The 15,097-nt window shown below is 41.3% G+C and overlaps 1 protein-coding gene across 1 annotated transcript in view; it reads right to left on the reverse strand.

Annotated features, from left to right (window-relative positions):
* The window catches only part of LOC308317270 (spermatid perinuclear RNA-binding protein-like), a 46,053-nt gene extending 36,484 nt beyond the window's left edge, over window positions 1-9,569 (reverse strand). The window contains exon 1 of the mRNA XM_080766141.1: window positions 9,338-9,569. The gene's annotated coding sequence lies outside the window, so the exon portion shown is untranslated. The remainder of the gene's footprint in view (window positions 1-9,337) is intronic.
* Window positions 9,570-15,097: the final 5,528 nt, after the last annotated feature.

The following is a 15,097-nucleotide window of genomic DNA, read 5'->3' on the forward strand; positions in this document are numbered from 1 at the left end:
TTACATGAACATGATCAACTCTTTTAGTAACATTTACAATTTGTGCTCTGCACTGCACCTAGAACGCTCAGCTGCAAGCCTGCAACGCTCAGCTGCAAGCCTGCAACTCAAATCAAGCACCCTAAATTGAATTTCAGAATTGATTCCTGCAGTGCAGGAGTAGTTTACTCCTTGAATTCATGGAGATTTTGTGTTTTTGTCGCATTCCGAAGGCAATACTTTGATGACTGGCAGAGACTGACCGATGACCCAGTCATTTGAATACTTCAATTCAAAACGTTGTACTTAGCATGAACGTACAAGCACACCGTGAATGTGAACGCAGTCTTATGTTGATGTCTATAAATGTCTTGTTTTCTCTAATTATTAATACCTGCTGGGTGTTGCTAAATCTGTTCTTGTTTAAGTTTTTTGAGTGGTGCAACCACTCTTATACGGAGCTTTGTGTGTCCCCCACACGGTAACTGTCATTTCTCGACTGTTTCGGACGCGGGGCGGCTCGCCGCAACTGGGCCAGCACCCAGGGCTCGTTCCTGTGGGTCTGGAAGTTCTGGGGACCCCCACACGGAGTTGCACCGTGATTTTATGTATGTTCCGAAAAAACTGTACTATGAACCTATAGAAAAATAGTTTAAAAATGTTTTACTTCCTGACTACATTAAATAATTATGGCATGACATTTTCATATAGTCCCATGCCTACAGTATATTTGCTGTCACTGTGATGTTACATGTTTTGGCTGCACCAGTAAGTTGTGAAGTGTGATGTTGAATGTTCGTCTCCACAAACACTACATTGGTTTCCCCGGGGGTCTCGGGTGATTCCATTTACTCTCAGATGATGTGGATTAACACAATCTCGCAGATACTGCTGGAGCTTTGGGAGCAACACACTGCTACATGATTCACCACAGCCGAGACTCATTTTGCACTGAGGGATGTCGGTGCAGACAGCATCAAATGCTACTATGTTACATCATCATTTTGATCAACAGCTCCACCATGGCCAGAGTACGAGTTAAGATAGTAGCCTATAAGATTGAGTATAAGATTGCAGATCCCCCATAACTGGAAAGTACACCACATTACTCTTGCAAGTGTTTCAGTTGGCTGAATCCCATGCCTGACAAGAACTCTGCCTGGTCTTAGGTCACACGCTAGCACTTTTTAGGTGACAGTATCATCTTCAGAGAACTGATCCTAGTAATAACTGCCTGAACAGTGAACATAGTCATTTCTTGTTATACTAGCACCTGAGTAAAATGATTTAACTGTCCGAGCTGCTCCAGTATCTATGCCTTCAGCAACTGTTGTCCCTGCTCCTGTGTCGCACCGGACTAGCCATATTAGGCTGAGGGCACGCTGGTAGACTCCCTTTGTTCTCGACTGCCTGAACATGTTCAGTCAGCCCTGACTAACATGTCCATTAAAAACATTCGTGATTTGGCTAAATAAGCAGACGAGTTTCACTCTCTCAGTGATTGAATGCGTGGGTAACACCTGCTCAGAATGCCTAGTATACACCCTTTCTGGGTAGTGTTTCCTGGCTGACACAGAGAGTGTACCTATTGCACCCCACCCACCCCAAACCTCACCCCTAGATATCTAGGTGGGGAAAGTTGGTCCTGGGCTCGAGGCTGTGAACGTCAGATCAGATGAGCAAGAGATTTTAGTCTAAAACGATTTTCAGATTCAAAGAACACGAATAGTAACCACGTTAGGCCTAAGGCCTAATTGATGGTCTACGTTTTTGAATAATTTGGTAATAGTTAATTGATTAATTGCCGCCTTAGTATAGCCACAGAAACATCTCAGCTTTTGCATCTGATGTGACAGACATTGCACCTTTCATTTCATGCCATAGCTTGGCACTGCTCCTGGCAGGTAAATGAAACTTTCGGGCAGGTGGGGTTTGCTTTCGGGTTACCCGGCCGGGCAAGTGCTCATTTGAGAGCAGACGCAACCGTCTATAAACACAACACCTGAATGTGGCCAGAGCGCTCCGTCTTCCGGTCTGTCATGTGGAATAGAAAATAAGAGCACTGACACTGTGTACCTATAATGTGCTGTTGTCACTGTTTCTACAGTAACACTTAAAAATATAAAATAACAAGTGTGAACCCATAATCATATTCATAGCTATTTAGGAATTTGGCATAAATAAATGAGGTGTTACATTGAACAGTAATTCAAATGTGACCTATAATTGTATAATGGACATTATACTTTTTGGGCAAGTGAACATGGCATGTGGACAAGTAGGACATGACCTGTACTTGCCCGACAGGCTAGCGCCTATGAGACCTTAGTGTCAACTCCTGAAATATGCCTTTCCATATAAGCAAAATGTACATTTTTGTTAGACATTGAGGGAAATTAAGATTCTCAGATATTTTACAAAAACACAACTGACCGGTTGATACGTGGCTCTAATCCCTAGTGCCTTTGTTTAAGTCGCTTTTGAAAACCTACATCTATAGTATTCCAGTGTTTTTCTTAACCGTTCTGCATGTAATTGTTATCGTCTTAAAGTGCTTTCTGATTTTGCTCTGTTGTCTGTGCTATACAATTCATTATCATTATTATCATTATCATAGGGTGTACTCTGTACTGTACTGTACTGTATGATAGTGTACCCACTACCCAGTACACTGACTGCCATAAGCTCAACATTCAGGATGTTTTCAGAGCTGTTGGGAGAATGCAACAAGAACATGTGCCTATAAAGGAAAGTAATGTTCTGCAAATAACCACCATCACCACCTAGCCTTATTAATCCCCTCATGATGGACTGAGTGACAATGTTGCATGCATGCATCTATTCAAAATAAAAGGTTCACATTAACAGGACCATACAAAGCATCACATTTTGAAAACAGCTAAAAGGAGTAAGGAACAATGGCATCCCATGCCATGTCTATGGCAGCTGGCTCTCACTGTGTCTAGCTTGGCCAGGTAATGGAGACATCATGTGCCCATGCATGAATGAACAAGCAATCAGTTAGTATCCTCCTCTCCAAGCACATCCCATGAATCTTGGGGTTTGAGCATCGCAGTGAGGGAACAGTTATGTGTACCTGGACAGAGTGTATGCAATTCAAGACAAAAAACACAACCTATAGTTGTACTGCGATGTACTGTGGGGATAATAAAGTACATCTCATCTCTCATCTCATCTACTGTAGAAGTATCAACACAGAAGAATTTCATACACTGATCAATCTAAAAAATGATATCAAATATAGACAAATCCATGGAGTGACAACTGTCCAGGTGTAGCTAATCAGTGCTAAGGTGTAAAGCTCAGTTTAACGGTACACCTCAGTAATGGCTGCGCCCAGGGCGCACCTCCGTGGATTCGTCTAGTGTGGGGCAACACAGTCAATTATTTTAGGCGAGAGATAAGCGACTGAATTGGATGAGCTCATACAAAGCTTGACCACTAAGCTTCACTTAGTCATTGTATGACGAAAATGTTAAATGGGCGATCTACAAGCTAACATGTTGTATTGGGCTGCTATTTTAAAACCACACTATTTGAGATGTTCTGGCTGTTCACAGACAAATGCAAAAAACAAATGCAAACCGCAAGCCACAGGGTAACAGGGGGTCTTATAACGAGAATTGTCTGAATCCATTGAGCTCACGCAAACCAATATTATATCTCTACAACAAGTTACAAAAAGCCTGAATTAAGTTCTACTGCCTATACTGTATACATACCAATGTTTTAGAGGTGAGTGAGTTTTTATGTCCTCTCTGTGCCACCATGAGCCACTGCCTCTATGGGGCATGAGGCAATTTCCTAACTCCATTCAACTCAGGTGGAGGCCTATTTGAAGCAACAGCTAGTGAACTAATGTATTTCATTAGGAGTAACTCTGAATGCATGCTCTTCTTCCATCCAGACTCAGGAATCGAGCTCATTCTGGTTACAGTTCACGTACGGTTCCGCAGCAGTATCGTTACTAGAAACAGAAGGGGTAAAAATCCATCCTTCTTAACCATTCTGTCACTAGTGGTAGTCGACATCTCCAATTTTCTGTTAACCCATTTAGGCCTAAGGCCGATTCTAAAAACGCCTCTAAATCCTGACCTAAGGTTTCTGAAAAACTTCAAATATTTATATAGCAGCATCAAAAGAATTACATTTTTGAATACTGTACATACTGTACAGAACCCAAATATGGGTTCCCGGCCTGAGGGGGTAAGATACCAATATGGGTTAACCAGCCGAGGGACTGATTTCTCCAAACCTCTGTGCACAATTTGTCTTTTAAATGTGCAGTTTTCTTTTCACATTTTCACCTTTTGACTGGATTTAAAGAATTCTGCCAATGAAAAATAAAATAATACTGAGTATCGACATAGACTAAGCAATACATTTGTGACTGTGAACTCTGCTACAGTATATCAGTCCAATATTTAAGTCCCATTGTAATAATAGCTAATTGCAGGTGCCTGCACAGCAATGTTTGGTGCCAGGAAGTGGAAGGAGTAAACTGAGAATGATGGAAAAGGAGGACAAATGTGAAACAAGAGGGTGGGTTAGCATAGCCTGGTAAACTCCTCCCTCTTGAATGAAAAATGTTTTCAAGGGGGAGAGGTTCTTGTTTCTAGTACAACTGTAGATCCAAATGTTAATTAGACCATTATCGTCCCTTCTGTACTCCCTGTATATCTGACCTCTTGGCCACTTACAAATGGGAAAGACTAATCCCCCCAGTCCCCCCCAAGAGAAATATATACGTTTGCATTACGTTTGGAAAATTGACTCTACCTGTACACAATTCCACTGTATGTTTTATTTATTTAGTTACCCAGAGGAAGTCTGCCATAGTACTACTGGACCTCTGTGCAGTTTTGTTACTGTTGTTACTGTTCACTACATGGATTTTAGTGAGAAGAAATATAACCAAGCTAAATTAGAACCTTTTGCAAAGTTCTATGTATTTTCACTTCTGCTTATAGCCTCTTGCATTACTCAAGCCAGTTATATACTACCAGCTGTGCTTGCTGTGCTAAGTATCTAGTAATTTCGACCAATTGAAAATGTTGCTCGTCTTTGTGCTCATCAATGAGGGGTGATGTCATGACACGACACCTGTAATTTAGTTTCAAATTACCAGAGAGAGAGAGAGAGAGAGAGAGAGAGAGAGAGAGAGAGAAAATAAAGATTCACAGAAAGCTCTAACTCTTGACCTAGTAGTGGAAACAGTTGGGCAAACTGCTGAGGAATTGTGATATTTAATGGCAGATTTCAAACTAGTGTCAGAAATGTGATTAAGACAAAATTCTTAAAATATTTGTACTTCATCAGTTCATCTACATAACATAGAAATGTTTGCACAAAGATCGATTGCTCCATAAGTGAGAAAACTGATGCTCTACTTAGCAAGAATTTGCTGTAGATGTTTATAGTACCAGTGACAAGAAAACATGTTGATGTTCCCTGGGCATTTAAAAGATCCACCTGGATCACTTGTGCAGGACAGTGAAGATGCTTGCTGTCAAATCAAATATGTGCAAAGAGATACTGTAGGTTTAATTAGTATTAGAGTAGTTGGACTTCAATAATAATTCGAACCAACTAAGTACCAACTCAAAGGATATGAATGTTTATTCCCACTTGGGCCTACATTTTGTTCACAGTTTCAAAGTGAATACACACGAATGATTTGTTATGAATTTTCAACATTTTTTAAAACTCTGGACGGTTGCTGTATGTAGTGCCAATTGCCTTTAGAAGTTTGACCTGAAATACGGGACAAAAAGAGGGACCGTGCATTTCGCTGCTTGTACCAGTACGTAGTGACGAATTCTCTTGATTCTTGACCGGCAGTATAGCTGCCCATTCCCCAAAATATAATAACATAATACATTATTAAAAACCTAATATTTTACATATTTTAAAGGCATTTATTCTGCTGTTTTAATGTTATCGCTAGTTAAAAGTCATCATATATTTGTCTCAATGTTAAACTTATTTTTTTCATATTTGTTAAATAATTTAAATTGTATTTATTTCATAAGCATTTGGCCTATGTACATCATCTCCAATTCTTTGACATTTTTTATAGGGCCAGACCCATAAAGACTGAGGAAGAATACTATTGGTCGGCCAGCCGAGGGTTGGAGTTTACCCATTACATCGTCATTGCTCCTTCAAATTTATTCTGCATCATTCAGTTCTCTATTAGGTCACCAGGGGCCATTTGCAGCAGCTCCAGTCTTTAATTACGCATGCAGGGTTCTTCAATTACGTCCTCAGCTTCCTCAGAAGGAATTCACAGTGCTTCCACTCAGATCATTCGAAACTTATCGCATGCTGAGAAAGGAATATTTTGCTGCTCCTGGATAATATAATATCCAGGATAACTTAATCGCTCACTGAGTGAGTGCATTTGTCATGTCAAATTCAAAGTAAACGTGTTCTAGCATTTCATACACGGTCAAGCGGCAGCCAAATACCAGGTTTTGACCCAAAGAATTATATTTATCCATAACAAACCAATTTCCCATACATGCAAAGTTGCAAACTGTTCCTCACCTTGGGTTCCCCTCCCTGAGAGACCTACACTAACTGTCAAATGTGTCAGCAGAGAAGAAGCAAGAGCTATCCCTTTATGCTGCCAGCGCAGAAATGCCTATGTTAATATTTCAGTCCCTGTGAAATTGTTGATATATAGAGCGCTCTCTCTCTCTCTCTCTTCAAACAAGGAGTTCTTGCCTTCAATGAGCCGTGCAGCACTTAAAGATATGTTCGGGAGATCTAAGTGGAAGTGACAGTTCTGTCGCAGGATTTTCCTTGTGGTTGACAACAATATTGTGGGCCTATTTATCTCGTCTGCCACTTGGTGTGAGTCGTGTGACAACACCAGCAACGACCAAAATATTTGCAGACACAACTCTGCAACCACGACAATTAAGACACAGCCCTGCAGTACTCCCTGCAGTAAAAGCAAAGAGCAATAACCCTCAAAAGTTAAAGCTTACTTTCTTTCATAATATTGCAAAACAAAAACCCACAAGCCAACACTGAACCTTCTATGGAACACCACAAGGGAACTACCAAATGAAGATTGACACTGCTAGCTGCAGTTGGCTCAGGTGCATGATAATGCAAACATCACACAGGTCTAGGGATACATCTATCCGTAAGCTTCGGTTTTCAGAGCACATCAAACGGCTCGGAGAGGAGTAAGGCCCTTGGGGATGCTCATAAAAACAGTCTCCCGGATAGAAAGGCATTTATTCCAAGGGTGCAAAGTCAAAGAGAGGCAGCTGCATTCGTTTTTCTGTTGTCGTCAGTGTTTCTAAATGAGGCTACTTTCTGGGTTTTATACAGAAGTGCAATGTGAACTTGAGCTAGCACGTCCTTCCTCCCTCCTGATGCATGGGGTGGTGTAGGTAAAGAAGAGTAAGGACGAATAGATTCAGTTGCAAAGAGAGAAAAGAGATGGCTTGGCTGATGGTATCAGACAAGCAAGGTAATACTATGCTCGGGTTTCTATGCTCAGGTTTCATGGATTGTACCTTAGCAGCTGCTCTTCCTTACAACCAAGGCAGTAACTAAACCACCCTCAGTTCCACAGCCAATGAGGGAGCAGGGAGATTTAATTGGAGTCACGTAGTGCACAGGATGGAACAGTGACAAAATGGAAAGGATTTTTTTGGTCTACATGATATTTTTGGAAATGTCACATCTCATGGCAGATTGGCTGGAAAATGTCCTTTAATTGCTGGTTAATTGGCTCATACAAGATTGATTCATATCCTGGGTGGCGTAACTCTCAAGTTTATTTGAAGCCAAGCTTTCTTGTCATCTTAGAGAAAGCAATTCTCAAAATCCTAAATATATTCACGTAATCACAATATCTGCAGCAAATGCAATGTCTGATTTTGACATCAAATACACTAATGGAGAGGTAGCAGCTTTGGTTTCACTTCTCATTTTCACAGATGAAAGAAAGAATATTATGAATGAATATTACAGCGATATTAAATAAAATGAATAGTTGATGTTTGTTTGATTTAGGTGTACTATAATAACAAATTACAATAATAACTATTGTCAGTGACTCAGTGTTATTTTTCTTTTCTAGCGACTTTGAGTAGGCCTACCTTGAAAAGCACTATATAAATTGTATATACAGAACTTGTGCTGCAAGATTTTGCCATTGCTGTTGTCCAAGCCTTCACAACATTTTGCAGGCTACTCCTTATAGACAGGACCTAATAACACTAATTGAAAATAAAATGTCACACATTTGATCCCCATTTATAAGTCAAGGGTCCCATTCTCGTCAACACTTTCAGCTGGCCCTGTCCCGAGGAGACTTGGGTAAATTAGTTTCAGGTTACAGTTTCTATTTACATTCCATAGACAGAAGCACCTGCTACAGTCTGTGCACCATGCTGCTTACTCTGCAGTGTCGGTGTTGAAATCTGACACAGATGATGTTTATCAGGATTAGGCAAATATGGGAAATAATGCAAAACACATTCAGTGGGCACAATGCAGCACGAGCCCTTGTTTTTCAACGAACAATTTAGTCTGTGAATTGTATGTGTTAATACTTAATAGTTTGTATTTTATTTCAAAGCACGTAGGCCTATTTGTTGCTTCCAACTGAACACAACTTTTTTGAGACTATTGGAATGGGAAATAGGACGAATCTTGACTGCAGACGTGTTAGCTTAATGGTAGCTTCATTTGTTAACTCGAAACGGTTTCATGTGAAGTGGTGTATTTTTATAAAACAAGCTTTGGTTGCACTTTATACTTTACTTCCAGACTTCCAGTGTGCCCTCTCGGTCCAATTAACGTTAGCGCTGCAACAACACAACATTATAGTAAGTAAGTAAAATGTAGGCTATTTATAAAAGCACCTTTAGAAACAATATTACGAAGTGCTAGTTTGCAACTTAATTTAGCCAGAACACCTACACTGCTGGTCTGGACAAAATGTGTTATATGATAATATCCTTTTTTTCCCCTCTCCCAGGGATCTTTTTCATCTAAAGCAGTGGCTAATTGTAAAACAAACAAAAACAAAAAAAGTGATTCCGTTTTGGCCGATTTGTTATTGTTTTATCAGCATCAAAGATCGGGCACCTATGATCTTGATAGTTCGTTACTAAAAAGCAAGGCATATGCAGCAATTCAAACAATTAGTACAATTATTTAACGACAACATTGTAAATCCGGAGAGAAGCGGCGAGCACACTGTTCACCAGCATATGAAGTTGACCCAGACAGACAGTGCACATGGGACAGATCCATTCATCCTTCCTCATCTCAACACGGGGAAACTGGCATTAAAAAGGATACTTACTGATTTTCAATTCGTGAACCGAGGGGAACAGTTGAAAATGTTCAACGGCAAAACGCTTCACACGTTTCAAAAACAGTTTGTTTTTTCAAAAGATATGAATTATATTCCGTTCTGTTGCTGTTGTCCGTCCAGGTCCAGGAGAGGAGTAGTAGGACACAACAACGTGGAGTCGATGCCCGCGGCGCCGCAGCAACAACAGCGGCAGCTCCTCCTGTTCGGTCAGCCTGCTGTCAGCCACGGAGCTCCGGAGGTAGCGCTCTGCGCAGGCGCGCTAGGACTGCAGGCAAGGGTGCAAAAACAAAACCTAATTCCACCGGGCAAGCAAAGGCAATTCAGGTGATGCTAAATAAGCCCACCGGTGGCCTCCTCACAGCTCTCCGTGATTAAATTTCAAATGCTCAATTATGCAACTACGAGCGAGCCTATACCAGATCCAATAGTAGGCTACATTCATTGTGCCTATTTCAATTGTCTCATGGGTTTACTGATGAAATGTCAGCAGGCTGATTTGAATAGGCCTGTGTGATGTTAAGAGAAATTCTGGGTAATTGTGTTGTAGCCTGCGGTATATTATTTGTGTGTGTGTGTGTGTGTGTGTGTGTGTGTGTGTGTGTGTGTGTGTGTGCGCGTGCGTGCGTGCGCGTGTGTGTGCGCGTGCGTCCAGTGCACGTCAAAACGGTTCCTGTGTGTGGGGAGTAAGGGGAGAATATTTAGGCCTGTCACAAAGATGCAAAATGATATTATACTATATATCTGAGTGTCATTTATACCACTTAAATGGTGTAAAAGATCGGTTTCTCCAGATAGGGTAAATTGCTGATCACCGATTATCGGAGCATCTCTAGTATGTGGGATGTCCTCTGTCAGCACGCATGCAACATGATATATCTGTGTCAGACAGCAGCAGGTGAGCCTGACAGTGAGAAAGCCATACATTGGTTCGGGTGGGGGTAGGGGGTTCATTGCAACGCCTCCCTCAACACTCCAAACATCTATCAAACATTAATGTAGAGTAGAGAGAGAGGCATACAAACATACAATACTATACACACCATTGCCACAATAGTGTCAACATCTAACATATGCTTATAACGGTAGTCATATAGATTGTATAGGCATGACACTCAATTACAATCATAGAATTACAATCAATGTGAAATAAGAGTACACCTAATTTCCGAGATCGTCAGCGTTAGAACCAGCCTGCGAATACGAACTCAAAAATAAGTTGCTTTAAATGACAATGCCTTACACACTGGTAACCCTAGACAGACCAACTTTACACAGGATCTGTTAATGGTTTTTGTTCACAGTATGCAGGTTATTCTATTTGCCAGTAACCAAGAACATTAAATAGTACTACTTCACTTAGGCCATACCAGCAGAATTAGCAATACATTACTGAAAGTCCCTTAAACATTAAGGTATACACAATTTTAATGACAGCTAATAAACTGGAAGTGTACTTTGGTTTCCATTTATCTTGTCAATGGACAACATGGTATTCACACATCCCTTCACTTGAAGGTGGCTGTGGCAGAACTAATTGGGGGGGAGGGGGAGCAGAATTCTTTGGCAGCAGTTTCAGAAGCAAAAACATGCCTGAAATAGTTATGGCTTTTTACAGAATATGTTCTATTATAGTATATATACACAGAGCTACAACACTCATCTCTGGACTGGTCTTGCCCTCTTGATTCTTTCACATTCTTCCTATTTGACCAAAACAAGAAAAGCATGCTATGTGGATTACTTCTGGTTTCAAATGTATGCTACAATGTGTGTACAGTAAAAAAGAAATGCTTTGCTGTTCCTTGACTGTTGTTCACATCCTTTGTTTGATTCCTAAGAAGGAGTCAGAGACTTGGCAATGTACTGTATGTGTGAGGTCCTCCTGCTGTTCTCACTCGCGTATGTACTGTGAAATTGTTAAGATGTCAGCACGCCTCTGCAGCAATGTTACCATGACAAGTCTGGGTACTTTAACATACCGTACAATACTTTATTGGCCCGGGCTGGCATAGTGGTCCAGACACCTACAGTATAGGCTCCTAACGCAGCCTCACAGCGCCTTGTGGGTTCGAGTCCCGATCCTGATGAACCTTGCTGTATGTCACTTCCCGTCTTCCTCTCCTCTGTTACTATCTCCACTTACTCTATCATTAAAGGCAAGAAGCCCCAAAAATATATTAAAAAACAACAACAATATTGACAATTAAATGGATCGGGATTCTGAACACCTTGCCTCACTGGGACGTCTTTTCTCACTGTCTCCCTGAGTGTCATGGTGCCAACGTTTATTTCTAATACAGTAGGCCTACTCACTGTACATAAAGCACTGGAAAAGTAGTACATGGCTCATGAAGCACCATGTGTTTCCGATCATCTCGCATTGTGCGTTGTCAAACAAACTGCTGCTGAACGGGCACATCTGGCTGTTCTGCAGTTGATGACTTTGTTGTCTAACTGCATCAGCATACACACTGTGGGTGACTGATTGATGGCTGTGTGACTGACATGCCTGCCTGTATAAACACTGACTGTCATGTACGTAATTTACCATAACTGAATCTATCCAAATCCTTTCCATGTTGTGGTGGAGTTAAGGCTATACAAAGGTATATTTTCTTTCTAGTATTACATTTACACGCACGAACACACACACAGTGCTTTGCATATTATCAAAGACAAAAAACAATGTAGGGCTACTGTAACAGCTTTTCCCTATTTCTTTCCACATAAAATAAAATGTCCAAGTTATCACAAAAAAGATTAAAATTAATAAAAAAATATGCGAGAAACATACTGAGCAAAAAATGAGATAAATGTGCATGAAATCACAAAAATAGATAATCAGGTAGTAAAAGCAAGTCTATTAAAGTGTGTGATTATTTGTTATTGTGAACTCCTTAAGCAGGTCAAAGTCCAGGGGACCTGTTGGAAAAGGCCCGATCGCCTTTTGTCTTTTGCACTTTAGTTCCGACATACTATTGGTCCGAGTGTCAATAGACCGACAACCTACCTAACCTAACCATAACCGCAAGCACGGGAGCAGCGCATGTTCGACCGTTGTTCCCACATGTTGGATCGTTGGTCCGTCGGATCTGTGTGTGCATCCCAATCACCCCTTCCTCTGAATAGAATGCTCTTCTCTCACTCCCACACTTTCTCTCTCTCATTCTCTCTATTCACAACAGATCTGTGTAGCATCAGTTTTGTCCTTCACCTCTTCACTGAATTCCAATCAAAGGATCAGGACAGGGGAAGCAGCCGAAGACAGCTCTGAAATAAATCAACACGGATTGGCAGTACAGCAGATGGATGCTGGGGCTTCTGACAGCATGCCTGGCTGAATTGGCCACTGCTGTGCGGGTTGGTGCAATTTAACATGCAGACTCATGTTTCAAGGCAACGATTACATGCAAAATTAACAGCAGTGATGATAGTCTATGTAAGCTCTAGTCTATAGGAACTAGGAAGGGAGGCATGGCAATGTGATGATTGACACTGATGGCTCGTCTCCCATATACCTTTCGCTAACTTCTCTCCAAACCTTCAGCAGCCTGAGGCCACAGAAGAAAGCCCACATGAAGCCCTGAATTAGATGGAGCTGTAAATATTTGATGAGCTGCTGCATGCTTGCAACAGCCCAGGCTGCTTCATGGGCAGCCAAGGTCAAGAAAATCCTCAGCCACAGGGAAGGTTACTCTCTCTCTCTCTCTCTCTCTCTCTATCTCTCTCTCTCTCACACACACACACACACACACACACACGCACACGCACAGTTACAGTATTGCAGCTTTTCGTGCTCGGATATACAGACCCAGGGACAGACATACATATACACACATTATTTGCTACGTAATGGAGTGGTTAGGCACCACTCAAAAACCAAGAGAGCAATGGAGTTCCATCCATACCAAGTAAGTATGCCTATGTCTCTCCGTCTCTGGGTAGCTGGCACCTATCCATCTCCCCAAGCTAAAGATGGCTTTGCCATCCATCTGCTATGAAAATAAGGTGGCAGTTGAATATAAGATGTTAGATAACGGCCATAGATGGCATTCTGCAAGCTATTACAAGGAATCCATGCTCTTTCTGTATTCAAAAGAGAAGCAGTGTGGTGGACAAAAGTAACAGGTTCCCTGCAACGGTTATTGCATCTATGAGCCGTCAATATGTTGTTTAGTAATACATATTTTATTTGATTCTATTCTATTTTGAAACATATGGTTGTTATTGTTTTGCTATTTCACTATAGAATGACTGCTTTTATCTTCTTGTCCATAATGTTGAGGAGGCTCTAGAGCTGTGATGTACAGTAGAAAACACCATGAGCCTCATTGACTCATTGGTTGCTTTGTATGAGAGCAGGTAAATGAAAATAACTATACTATACATGCTTAATAAGTCATTTAATATAGCCCAAGTCATTTAATAAAGCCAACTCGAGTTGTGACAAATCATGACAATAAACACAATGTTATGGGCCGATCAAATAATTAGAAAGAAGAAGAAAAACACTTTTTGTTTTGTTTTTCTTCTTACAAATTATTTGATCGGCCCAAAACATTGTGTTTATTGTCATGATTTGTCACAACTCGAGTTGGCTTCGTCCGCAACGTAAACGTCTTTAAATAAATACTTTTTGAAAAGTCTATGAGGAAAATGAAGGGGAATTCTTTTCCGGGTCTGGAAAGGGGGTGGGACTCCGACGCTCTATAGAGTGTGCTGACCATATAAGGAGTTCCTCCCTGTCCCCAGTTAACCCCTGGGGGTCAAAAAACCGTAGGTTTAGTTTTTGGCTAGGTGGCCCAGCCTTCATCCAATCAGGATAGAGAGGGGCCTTCCGTCAATCATGATCGAGCAGGAGCGGGCCTTGGTGTGTGTGCTGTTGGCCTGTTGCGTGTCCCCCCACTCACTGTAGTGCCATGTGCACATCTTGTTACCAGGGCGGACCGAAGGGTTTTCCAAAGCACCCAAATGCTCCTTTAACAGAGAAGGCCAGTCCAGCCTGAGGTATATGTTGCTCCAAAAGACTACTCCATCACAGGAAACAACAATGAACTATTATGTCTAACTTTACACAGCCCAGCCATGTGGTTGCTATTGAAATGATTTGTGGCTGCAGCACACGAAGAGACCGTATGGGGAACAAAGAGAACATCCTCCCACTACCCCTGGTAGTCTTCCAGGTGATAAATCTTCTATTTTGGGTTGCCGTTAAGACAGGTAACATCCACTGGGAATTACCAGAAAGCCACAGGGGTGATACATCACAGCAGTAAAAAGAGCAACTGCCTCTGTGTTGACTCATGAAAAGATAATGTACCGCAAATGAGGCATAGAGAGGCAAAGAAAGAGAAATTAACACCTACAAGAAAGTTCCATTAATTGAAAACAAGGGCTGCATATAAAATAGCATCTGAATCTAACAGTGTTACAACATAGTACATTTGGAATTTATTGTTACAGTTTATCTCGATTGCTAAGTCAATTTGGATGACATTTTTGTCCAATTATCAAAGCACATTTCAACAAGGCAATTGAAGGCACCAACCTGTGAGCCAGCTCTAAGGGTTTCAGTCAGTGTCTTGCTCAAGGACACATTGAGGTCCCGACTCCCCACACATGTGCAAAACCTTTTTGCACATTCATTCAATCAACAATAAGTCATTATCCATACATAAAGGAGGTCACCAATAACTTGAGGCTTGCAAGGATACAGACGTCAAGTGCAAAGGCAAGGAACATAGGCCC

The sequence above is a fragment of the Protomyctophum bolini genome, assembly GCF_963924005.1.
Source record: "Protomyctophum bolini genome assembly, chromosome: 6".
NCBI lineage: Eukaryota > Metazoa > Chordata > Actinopteri > Myctophiformes > Myctophidae > Protomyctophum > Protomyctophum bolini.